Source organism: Triturus cristatus, chromosome 7 (assembly GCF_964204655.1).
Source record: "Triturus cristatus chromosome 7, aTriCri1.1, whole genome shotgun sequence".
Lineage (NCBI taxonomy): Eukaryota > Metazoa > Chordata > Amphibia > Caudata > Salamandridae > Triturus > Triturus cristatus.
Window position 1 is genome coordinate 804,549,130 of NC_140590.1, and position 12,346 is coordinate 804,561,475.

Here is a 12,346-nt window from a genome sequence, read left to right on the forward strand (position 1 = left end):
ATCTGCGTTCAAATAGCATTCATAATCCAAGTCCCAACTCACGATCGTCCGTGTAATCTTTCAAAAAATTGCCGATCTTTAGTTAAAATGTCTCTATATCTCACATGTGATATTCAACATTCACGCATTGGGAAACTGAGGCAGAGAACTCTGGGACTTGTAGTAAGAAAGGCTGATGAAGCAAGGGGATTGGTGAATGTAGGGGGTGGAGAGAGGGTCAAGGTAATTTAATGAGAAACAGGTGGTTAGCATATTGATGAAAGGAAGGATGGAAGCGAAGCAAGAATGCGAAGGAAGAATGCATTTCTTTTGTTTTATAGCGCCACTCATGCCAGTGTAGAGTGTCTGAGCACTTTACATCACAAGCACATTACACAGAGACAATTAATCATACGAGTGTAAATCAATGAATAGGAAATGTTGCATAGGACAGAGGACTACAAGGTGTAGGAGCCACATGTCATCCATACTGGTAGACAATATAGTTTGAGACTGCTTGGCCCAGAGAAGCATAAACTCAGAATTTAAAATGTAACACCATTGTTTAGGGTTGTCTTTACTAATAAAATCTGATTTCTACCCAAAAGAACCCCTTTTTGTGACATTAGAATAATGAAAGACTGGATAAGAAAACATAACATTCTAGCCTATACCTTACAGTCTGCATGCAGCTTTTTGATAACAGTTAATAAGTTACTGTTCAACATAAAGATTTTAGCCTATAAAGTGCAAGTAACAAAAAGATGTCTTTGGGAAAAGCAGTAACCCACAGAACTATTTAGATTATATGCACTTCTGCAAACTGGATGGTACACATCCTGGCAGAAGGCATATTAATCCTCTGCGCTACCTTATGATGAGTCAAAACATCCACAAGAAAAAACTCTCCAGAAGACCCATGAATCACCAGAGTAATCTTGACATTTTTATTGTTGCATGGAAATGGCTGGAGACAAAGAAGCTGCAGCAGGTGCTTTATACATCCAGAAGATATTTGAAAGCACCGGCTGCACCACCCTGGCCCTGGTCGGAGGTGCAATGCTGATGCTCTTGTTTGTCTTTCTGATTCAGAGCTGTCTCCAAGTGGACAACAACAAGCAGGAGAAACGTGCTCTGTGTTCTTTAACCTTGGACAGAGTCAGCCGCGGCCCGTGGAGGGAGTTCCGTGGGGCGGTGAGGCGGGGCGGGGGAGGGGCAGGGTGGGGGGTTCTAAAAACCGGAATATGGATAATTGCAGGTAAGTAAACAATTAAATAAATAAATAAAACAAATTACGTAGCGCACGCTGCATCGCAAAATGCGATGCAGCGCGCGCTACGAAATTCGTTTTATTTATTTAATTGTTTACTTACCTGTAATTATCCATATTCCGGTTTTTAGGACCTCCCACCCTGCCCCTCCACGGGCCGCTGGTGAACAGAGTGTACAAGTGTAATGATTAAATGCCTACGAACAAATGTGGTAGCAAGCAGAACCCATTTGGAGTATGGTATCATGTATGTGCAAAGCATGTAAAAAGTACAGTTTAAAAAAGATATCAGGTTTAAACTTAAATCTAAAATGGAAGCTTTTGTGCATGGGCCCTGTTGAACCCAACAACAGGCTGCCACAACCTAAGGTGTCTCCTGTTGGACAAGCAAGGAAGGGTGCTCCCTTGATATTAGAATATTTCGCTGCTGGTAAGTACAGAGTAGAATAATGTTTTCAGAGTTGACTGACTATCAGGTGAAAAATAGAATAGAGAAACAGGTCAGCAAAAATCGAAAAGCCACAGTGAGAACTGTGGTCCCTATCAAGGAAATGATTTGTAGAAGAACTGTTTATATAGAGATACAATTATATCTATATGTAGCTGTCCAACCGATCATATCCAGTTGGACAGCTACATATAGATATCATTGTATATCTATCTAAAAATCTCTTCTACAAATCATTTCCTAGATAGTGACCAATGTTCTTGTAAAATACTCTGTACCCAAGGTTCCTTACCACAAATTGGGTTCCCTTGTTCTTGTAAAACGCAGTGAGAACTGTGGCACACAGCCCTGCCTGCTCATCCTTTTGGCAGTGATCAACAAAAGAGAGCAACAATGAGAGTAGGTACATCGGGAAATGTAGAATAACAGCCATGACAGAAAGAAGGGTACTATTGACAACAAAAGAGAAACATTTTTGGGTGGAGCAAGACCACCTGAAACAGTATAGCAGAAACAAGACTGAAGATGCGCATGGAGTGAGAACTCAAAGAGGGGACCAAGAAAGTAATAAGGTGTAAACTGCAAAACCAGGAAGAAAACTCGAACAATGTAGTTGTCAGGGACAGAAAATGGTGGCAATTTAAGAATAAAGTATAGTTCATGCCTGTAATTTTAGAAACAGATTAGAAGTGAGGAGAGGAGATGAGTGAGGCAATGATTACTACTCCGATAGTGTAGTCATGACAACCGGAATAACAATTGTAGAAAGACTAGTCGAAGATGGGATGCCCATATGGAGAAGATGCAGAGAAAAGGATGTATTTCGGTCTTGCTGGCGTTGTTGTGAAGTGCGTGGAGTGGCATCCAGTGATGCATGGCTGAGGGAAGGTGACAGACGTAATAAGACCTTCCCAGTACAGACAAAACTTTGAATATCTTTAATAACTATTTGAATTAATCCAAACCACCTGATAGAGATAATATACCATTAACTTCCCCGCATGTGTTTTCACAGAGTACACGTCGTCTTCCTCTACAACGCCTACTGATAGTAGCACAGTCCTCAGGAATCAAGATTCCGGCACTCATGCTTAATGGGTTGTATTGTTATCCCCACCCCCTGAAAGCCTTATTTTGTGTGAGTCATTGCTCCCTTTAGATCAGGGTAAATCTGAGGCAGTTGTAATGGCCCCGAGTACCACTTGTCTCGGATTATATCGTCATGGTGCTTCATTTTTAGCCTAAAGTTCTGCTCCATCTGACTTCGCCAGGGGCGGTATTCCCAACAGCGGTATCAGGAGACCTGAAATCTAAAGCTTCCCGTGGCTGCTGACTAATCATATCAGCCAGAGAAAAGGACTGCTTCTTTCTTTAGTCATCTTCCATATTATCCAAAATAGGCTCGCACAAGCAGACTCACCGTGAGTGCTAAGCTGTATATAATAATACAGGAACTCCCTGGGACATACACAGAGAGCTGCTAGCTTCTCCACCAGACGTCCAACAGGAATGGAAGAATAATTTTGGCATAACACCGCCTGTTGTTAAAAATGTTCAGATATGCTTATTGCCAATTTATGCGTTAATTGTTCCCTACTGCGAGGGTCCTAGAGATACCTGTACCTCCATTTTCTGTAAAGTTATAGAAGGTGGGGGGAGGGGCAAATAGCAGTCATTGCCTTCTTGACCATGCGTTCCAAACACATTTAATTGAATAACTATGGTGAATTTAAAAACTGTTCTCAGCATATTTGTCTTTCTATTTCGAACTATTTTCCGAACTTGATTCTTATTGATCTGTTTGTGTTGTTTAGTGAATGACTTTTAATCTCAATCATGGATGGTCTGAATATGTGAAGTGAGTTGATCCCTCCTTGCATGTGATTATGGGTAGCCATAGGATAACACCTGCTACCATACCGGATAATATCACTGTTTTGGGGGGGGCTTTACAAAGGAATCTTACCTGAGCAAAAGGGTTGCCAACACAGAAAGTGCTACCCCAATGTTCCAAAAGCAAAGGATCTCCTTAGGTTCCCTTGGAAGACCCTAAACATGAGTGGTGTGCAGAAAAAGATATCAAATGCAGTTCCCCTATGTAGGTAATTGGGTTAATAGTTGTGCTTTTTCTTCAGAAAGAAATTTATTAAACACACGCACTACTCAATCAATCATTCAGCGGGTTTGTAAAGCATACTACTCACACTTGAGGGTCTCAAGGTGCTGGGGGGGCAGCAGGCTCCGGGTCAGTCGAAGAGCCAGGTCTTGAGGTCTTTCCTGAATGTGTGCCGGGTTGGGGAGCGTCGGATGGTCACAGGGAGCTGGTTCCAGGTTTTTGCTGTGATGTAGGAGAAAGCTCTCCTGCCGGTTCTGTTTCTGCGGATGCGGGGGACCTCTGCCAGGGCAAGGTCGGCAGAGCGGAGGTTCCTCTTGGGTACATGAAAGGATAATCTCTCGTTGAGGTATTTGTGTCCGATGTTGTTGAGGGATTTGTAGGTGTGGGTGAGGAGTTTGAAGGTGACCCTCTTGTCGACGGGGAGCCAATGGAGGCTTCGTAGGTGTTGGGTCATCTGCTAGTGGCGCGGTGTCCCGAGGACGAGTCTGGCTGCGGCGTTCTGGATGGTTTGGAGTTTGTGTAGAAGAGTTTTGTTGATTCCAGCGTAGAGGGCATTGCCGTAGTCCAGTCTGCTGGTTATGAGTGCGTGGGTGACGGTCCTTCTGCAGTCGGGGGGAATCCATTTGAAGGTCTTGCGGAGGATTCAAAGGCAATTGAAGCTAGTGGAGGCAAGGGCATTGATCTGGTGGTTCATGGAGAGGGAGGAGTCAAGGATGATGCTGAGGTTCCAAGCGTGGTCTGTAGGGGGGGGTGGGCTCCCGAGGGCAGAGAGCCACCAGGTGTTGTCCCAGGCAGAGGTTCAGGGTCTGAGTATGAGGACCTTGGTTTTCTCTGAGTTTAGCTTCAGGTAGCTGTCCTTCATCCAGGCTGCCATGTTCTTCATTCCTTCCTGAAAGCAAAGTCTGGTGTCTTCGGGATTCTTCGTGAGCGAGAGGATAAGCTGAGTGTCGTCGGCGTATGATACGATGCTGAGCCCATGCTGCCTGACGATGGCAGCGAGGGGGGCCATGTAGATGTTGAAGAGCGTGGGGCTGAGTGATGATCCCTGGGGTACTCCACAGTTGATTTCCGTTGGTTTGGGGAGGAATGGAGGGAGTCGGATCCTCTGGGTTCTGCTGGAGGGGAAGGATTGGATCCAGTCGAGGGCGGCTCCTTGTATTCCCGCATCATGAAGTCTGGCTGCGAGCGTGTGATGTGAGACGGTGTCGAAAGCTGCGGAGAGGTCTAGAAGGATAAAGGCTGCGGTGTGTCCCATATCTAGTAGCATGCAGATGTCATCGGTGGCGGCAAGGAGGGCAGTGTCAGTGCTGTGGTTGCTGCGGAATCCAGACTGGGAGGCGTCCAGGATGGAGTTCTCTTCTATGAAGACGGTCAACTGGGATGCGCCTGTAGTTTTTCAGGTCCGTAGGGTGGGCCGTTGGTTTCTTGAGGACCACTAAATACTATACATTAATTTACAAACATACACATAAGACAGATTAATAATACCTTACTTTACACTATGAAATCACATTTGATACCTACAATCTTAGTGTCTATAACAGATAACACATCACAATATAAGAGGGAATCACTTTAGATAAAACAGGCCAATTGGCTTCATCAAACGTCATCACAGCATATAAGAAAAGCCTATTGTCTTCATCAAAGGTGCACCATGTAAAAAGGCAAATAAACCACATGTTAAACATCATCAAGTTTTCACTATTGTCATTAATCATGTCTAAATGCAATTGTTATTGTCAATGAAACATTGCCAATAAAGGGTTTGAACACTGATCAAAACCACTGTAAGCATAAAGGAATAATAATTGAAAATACACATAACATATGTCTGTGTCCTTTTTTATATTTTTTTGGGCCACATAAAATACAGGCATTGAGCCAGCCCTCAGAGGGTGCTGATATCTCAGCTGAGGAGTAAATGCACCAGCCTGGGCAGTGCTTAAATATTGATGAAAATCCTGGAGGGGGGTGATAATTTAGGTGACCCCAGAAACATAGTCTGATGTCTTTATTTTTTGGGTGGCAAGGGGGGCTGCTGGAACTCTTTCAGACCCCACAACATTTTTCCAGGAGTTGGTGGAGCCCCTATTCTTTTGGGGCCACCACAAGAAACAAAAAATAAGTAAATTAGCCCCTCAGGGCATAATGGGGCACTCCCTCCATGGAGAGCAGTGAATATTATTATACGGTTCCCCCTCTGTGCCGGGGAGAGCACCTTTTCCTTTTTTTGATGCATGGCCTTGCACCACACTCCTCCTTTTGTTTTTTTCCTTAGGGACCTGGGCACCCTGGCTTGCCAACATGTGCTCGGGAGCACACCTCCAGCTGCCCCAGCAGGCTCCCCTCTCGGCCAGCACTCTTTGATGCCAGTGTGGGACTGACAGTGTGCTTCTTCTGCCTGCTTGGTGTTTTGGCTTTGGGCATGGTGTTTTGGTATGCTGTGACTGCCTCCCCATACACAGGCAAAGGGAGCAGTGGTGAGCTGTGAGGTTTCCACTGTTGGGGGGCACTACGGTGCTTCTCCTTACTCCTCTGCTGGTTGGGGTCCTTGAGATGGGATACTGGGCCCCTTGTTTCTTTCTTGGGGAAGGATGTGATGCCACTCCCCTCCATCTTGCATCGGCCACCAGTAAGATGGGGTAACCAGGGGCAATCATAGTACGGGAGAAGGGGCCCACGCACGCCCTCTTTCCCGGCAGTATTTTCCACAAAGGCTGTGTTGTCCTTCATGGGCTTGGCCCTCCCCAAGGGAAGTCAGGAGAATTGCGGCAGAGCCCCACACTCTCTTTATTTAAAAAAGTCAAAGGTTAACAACCTTGCAAATGTCATAACTCAAGCCCCATTGGCCAGGTGTTGAGAAGATCCTGTGCTCATTTTACTCCTCGTGGTGAACTCTGGACACCTAGAGCAGTTTTGGCAGACCTCCTCACCCCCAAGGTCGAGCATGTGCAGGGAACTATTTCAACTGGGTCCCTGTGCCATCTTTAGACTTGGCTTTTGCCTTTGGTGCTCCTCTTCTCCTTATGGGTGCAGAAGTCCAGCTCTTTCCCTTAACTGGATCTCAGGGGATCTAAGGCAGCCATCCTCACTGGCCCTTAGAGAGACACAAGGTTCATGGGGTCAACTTGGGCAGAGTTTTTAGGCCTTTAGAGCATCAGGGGATTTCTTCTTCCAGTTGTCCATGGCTGCTGCCACCATCACAGTCCTAGTCTTCAGAGTCCAACAGCAAATAGCACCAAAGTACTCTCTCTCCCATGCTCCCTTGTGCAAGGGGTTTTAAATGGGGCAGAAAGTTCTAGAAGCCATGCAACTCTGACCAGTACTAGGGTGCCACATCACCTCTCCACCCCTGTCCCTCTCCCAACCCTCCTGCAAAGCATGTTGGGATAGTCCAAGATGGTGCCAACCTGAAGTCACTGGTCGCATATCCTCTGGGACCATAAGCTCTTCCCCTCACTGAAATCACTGCCAGGGCCTTTTCCACCAAAACTTCACAAAGGGGCCCACTCCTGTGTTGGCTCAAGTTGTCTGGGATTCCTCATTTGTTCAGTGGACATGGGCTGTCCCCATCCCTGGTATAGCGTGACAGCTAATTAACAGATGCAGCTGTTCTCCTCCATCCCATCCTCCTCCGGAGCAGAGGTAAGCACTGTTAATTAGGAAAAACTGTTAGTTACTTCTTTTGTGTGGGAAGACCTTTGGTCCCTCAGCTGGGTGGAAACGTAATTAGTTTGGCCCAGCAAAGTTACAAAAGGCCTGGGCTCTGATCCTGAGCTGAGCTAGAGAAATATGAAATTCTCGATGACCCATAAAGTGTAAATGTATGTTCTTGGGACCTGCGCATATGAACTGGGTGCACACTTTCCACCGCGGTTTCATATCTCAGGGGACTTTGTAGGCCTATGGGAAACAAAACTGTACTCCAAAGCAGATGTCTCCATATGTATATAATACTTTACTGCAGTTAAAACAGTAAACCATACTGATTTTACCTATGAGTGCCCACTAATATTGTAAGGCCTACCCCAAGTCAATATCTAATCTTACAGAGTCCTCTCTGCGCCAAACTACCTTTGCATAGTTACCAGGCTGTGCGTGACAGTAGTCTCACATGCATACCCTGCACATTTGTGCACACATGTTCACGTGCAAGCAACCTAGTGCCCATTACACTAGCTGCATCGAAGCTTCCTTATCTCAAAGGCAGACTTTGATGGTTAACACATGCTATCCCTTTACTGTGTATATTCCGAGGGTGAGACACGTAGTGAGACTCACCCACAATAAAAAGTCCATAAATGGAGGATCAAACAAGCAAAAAACCTGGGAACTCTAAATGGGCGGAACCCATTTTACAACACCCTACAATTGAGATTTATTCACATAAGTCAGTCCTAAATCACTGTACCAGGATTGCCTTACCAGATGTGCTTTTATTGGAAGCTGCATCAGAAACTGGTAAACACTGATAATTTAGAATTTCCTCTAAGATCAATCTTTTGTTTCTATGCTGAACTATAAGCTTTGATGTTTCAATGAAAGTTTTTTATGCGGCTTTCCTTTTGCATTCTAATGTGTTTGTCCAATCTGCATTTGTAATAGGTAATGTTTGTCTTTTTCATTGTTAGCTACTTTAACTTTGAAAATTAATTTCAGTCGCCCTCTGACTATCATGCTTTTCTTAAAGGATGCGTCTGCCTACTTTAGCAACTCATTCTGTTTCTTTTCAGTAGTTTTACTTGCGTCTACATTCTGAAGCCTCATCTGTGGCTATAATGCACGAGGCTCATTTGTGCACACTCTGGATACCCTGTCTACTCGTATCTTCAGTGGCAATGAATTCTCAGTACCACAGGAAGACTCACTTGTCTTCTAATTACTCCGCGGGTAGAGTAGCTACAGGACTGCTGTAGACCCTTAGATCAGGAGGGTACACCTTGCTCTCTAGTCTTTGTAGAGAGTGACAGTTGCTGGTAGTGACTTTCTAGTCAGTGGAACACTGCTACACCCCTAGGAAATGGGCATACTGCCCCTCTGGCTAAATCCATGCAGTACCCCAGGCTTGGGGTCCTTTGCTTCCTTACATATGCTTGTGTTTGAAAACGACATCTGGGAACCAACACTGGGTTCCCACAGGAAGAGTGAGGGGCATATTAACAAAGAACAGGGCAAATTAACGCTAAGGGCGCTTAGCGTTAATTTTTTTAACGCCCGCCATCGCTGGATAATATCGCCTGGTTATCGCGTTATTAACAACGCTAACCCCCTCGGTGATAAAAAATCCAGCGATAGCGGCATTTTGGGAGGTTATCACTGGTAATGCAGCGATAAACCTACAAGGATAGGGATATCCTTGTTGATAGACCATGGTGGACTAAGCCATGTAATCCACCTCCCATTGGATTACATGGCTAAATCTTAAAATTAGCAGATGTAAAAAAGTAGCGTTAACCGTGGTTAGCGCTGCTTTTTTTGTCCCTAACAGGGTTAGCGTAAAGCTTGATAATAGGAGAAATGTCGCTAAGCGACATTTCTCCTATTATTTTGCTCTGGAACACCCACTTTGCATCTCATTAAAGATGCAAAGGGAAGCGTAGTGAAAAAGGGTGCTAACATGCGATTTTGCATGTTAGCACCCTGTTGTTTATAGGGCGATATTTTTATCTCTGCTTCTTTGGCTTTTAAAGCCAAAAAAGCGGAGATAAAGCCCTTGTTACTATGCCCCTGAGTTCTTGAGGGTGTGACCCTCTTCAGGTAGGATCCAGGGCTGTTTAAAGTGCTATCGTTTTGTTACTTTATACATTTCAAGCATTTTTTGAGAAATTATAAAAAATATGTTGTTGTGAAGTTCCAGACAAGCTTTACTTTCATTCGAAAATTTGAGTTTTCGCAAGTATTTTGCAGGTGAGTGTAATTTGTGGTGAGTCTCTCGTGAGAAAAAGCTAATTAAAGTATGCACTCGTGCACAAAGTGCTCATGACTTACTGGTACTGGGTAACCCTCACAAAAGATCCCTAGGCGAGTGTACAGTGAGAAAAAAGAGAGAAACCCAGCACGCTCAGCAAGAATGCTTAAGCAATACAAACATTGCACACACCTAGAAGCAGTCATAGGATGATTCCCAGGGATTCCCAGGGATACAATCAATTAAACAACAAAAGAGTGACAAGGGATAAGGGAGCAAAAAGGCATGGGCAAAAACCAAAAAGATTTGTTAAAAGAACCCTCACTCACCAACCTATTTGGTGACATGCTTCATCATCGGGTTCCCACCAGAGAGGCCGAGTGCCTCTCTGGTGTGCTGCGACGCCTGTGTTACAGCGGAGCTGGTTTCTGATTGTGAAAGGGAGTGAAATTAAAAGGTAAATGATTTTAACCAATAACAAATTTAATCTTGGCAAATCAAAGACCAATAAAAACGTGAGTTGGACAAGATCTGGCTTGTTAGGTTAACCAGAGCTTGACCAATTTATAAGGTCGTTATAAATTGGTCAAGCACTGGTTAACCTAACAAGCCAGATCTTGTTTTTGAAGATGCCAAGGACTTTAGTTTCTCCTAACTTTTGTCATTGTAAAAAAAAATCAATGTATTTCTTTTTTTTATATTGTGTGATCAATGTGTCGTATTCTACTGGACCCAGACATTTAACACCTCGTGAAACAAGCCTCGAACACTTGAATAATCTATATTTGGATAGTCAATAATACAATGAAAGGGTCAGACCCTCCTTAAGGCTAGGTAAGGCAGCAGCCTTTGAGCACTTTCGAGTGGTGGCTGCGAATTACTGCAAAAGGGATGTCATCGGCCTTTTTCAGTGTATGGGAACCCCTCCAGGAACGTTATTTTGCATTCCAAATCAATGCGCCAACCCCATTTACAGACAGTCTTTGCGATCCTTTTGCTATGAAAGATTACATTTCGCACTGGGATAGCAGTGGTAAATGTCAGTACCCAGACAGATACTGCTCTGTAGGTCCTGGTTGCCCCTGGAGATAAGGCCAAACATGACCCATATGACTGCCTCTTAAAATTCAGTAAGCCTCTCTGCAGATAACCCCTTTTAAAATATATTTTTGCGTTAAACTACCACCCATCTGTGGGGATCTAGCTTATCATGAGGTCCGTGCCTGCCTCCCGGGGATCTGATTACCTTCTGTGCATCTGCTGATGTGGAGGTTGCAAGAACAAACCCTAGAGTAAGCGTTTGTTTCTGAAAAACAAAATTGAAATGACCCAGGCTTTTCCTGACTGTCCAGAACACAAAAAGGTGTGTCTGAAGGACTGCACTAAGAAACACAAAGCTTCTGGGGTACATTCACAAACAGCCTTGTTTTGAACGGGCCATCGCTCAACAATTTATGTTCTCTGTGTGATATACATCCTTTCAAAGATTGAACCTTTTATTGTATTGATCTGTCGCTTTCTTATACTTTTGTCAAATGAGTGACGACTACGAGAAACTGTTTGAAGGTCAGTCTATAGCACAATAGACAACAAAGAGATTTTTTTTAGTGCAAGTGTGATGCAGAGGTCTATAGGCCCTCCTGTCTTTTTTTCTGCACAAATGTTGACTTTATAAGTGAAGTCATGTTAAGATCTGATCCATTTGCAGTTTGCACCCCCAAAGGTTTTGGAGCAATCTCATAACTTGTGGAATTGTTTGGTATTTTATGTTGATCAGCTCATTCTGACTGGGTCGGAGAGTTGCTTGCTGGCATCCGCGTGGAATTGGCATAGAGGTGCCTTACAGCGATCCAGTGTCAGTTACTTAGGGAGTTTCTTCAACGGTTAATTCACAAAATTCTATTTTGTTCATTTTTTGGCTGTCTCATGCACCCGTGGGATTACTTATTTCTAATTGCTGTACCAGGGCACCTAAAATCTCATGCTTCCAGTGGCCCTCGTGTGATCACAAAGACATGCCTCTTTTTGCAAAACTGTCACAAGCGCACCTTCATCTGTTAATAAGCAAGAAAAATATTGTCCTGATTTGTCCACAACTGAAATGTTCTCTTTGATTCCTTTACAGAAAACCACACTGCCAAACAATCCATTACTAAAAAAGATGCTTCCAATAGTTCCTCTCATATCACTGTCAACAGAATCAACCTGGGGAGACATTCTCCCTTTCTTCGCTCTCTCTCTCTCTCTCTCTGGTGCCCTCGCCCACACACATGCACACACACACTCACATACAAATTTTACACATAAAGCACCTTTGCTTATAATGTTCCTGATTCATTTTTGAATAATCTACGCTCGCTCCTCCAAACAATGTTCTGTCGCGTACAAATATCGATTAGGCCTTCAGTCCTAGAATTAGTGTCTCTCTTAAAAATAGTTCATTTATTTCCCCTGACTATATATTTAATATATATAAAGTTAGTGAGTGGGAGTGCTATGAAAAGGGAAGGCAGGACCCTGACAGTGACAAACTGAGACAAGAGAGGCTGATCCAGTCCAGTCTCATAATTGAGCTTGGGATAAAAGCCAAAAGAATCTACTTAGTGCCTCAATGAAAAAAGC

At 44.1% G+C, this 12,346-nt stretch overlaps 1 protein-coding gene across 1 annotated transcript in view; it reads left to right on the forward strand.

The window, feature by feature from the left end:
• The window catches only part of NMUR2 (neuromedin U receptor 2), a 388,629-nt gene that overhangs the window by 152,114 nt on the left and 224,169 nt on the right, over positions 1-12,346 (forward strand). The gene's annotated exons all lie outside the window — the stretch shown is intronic.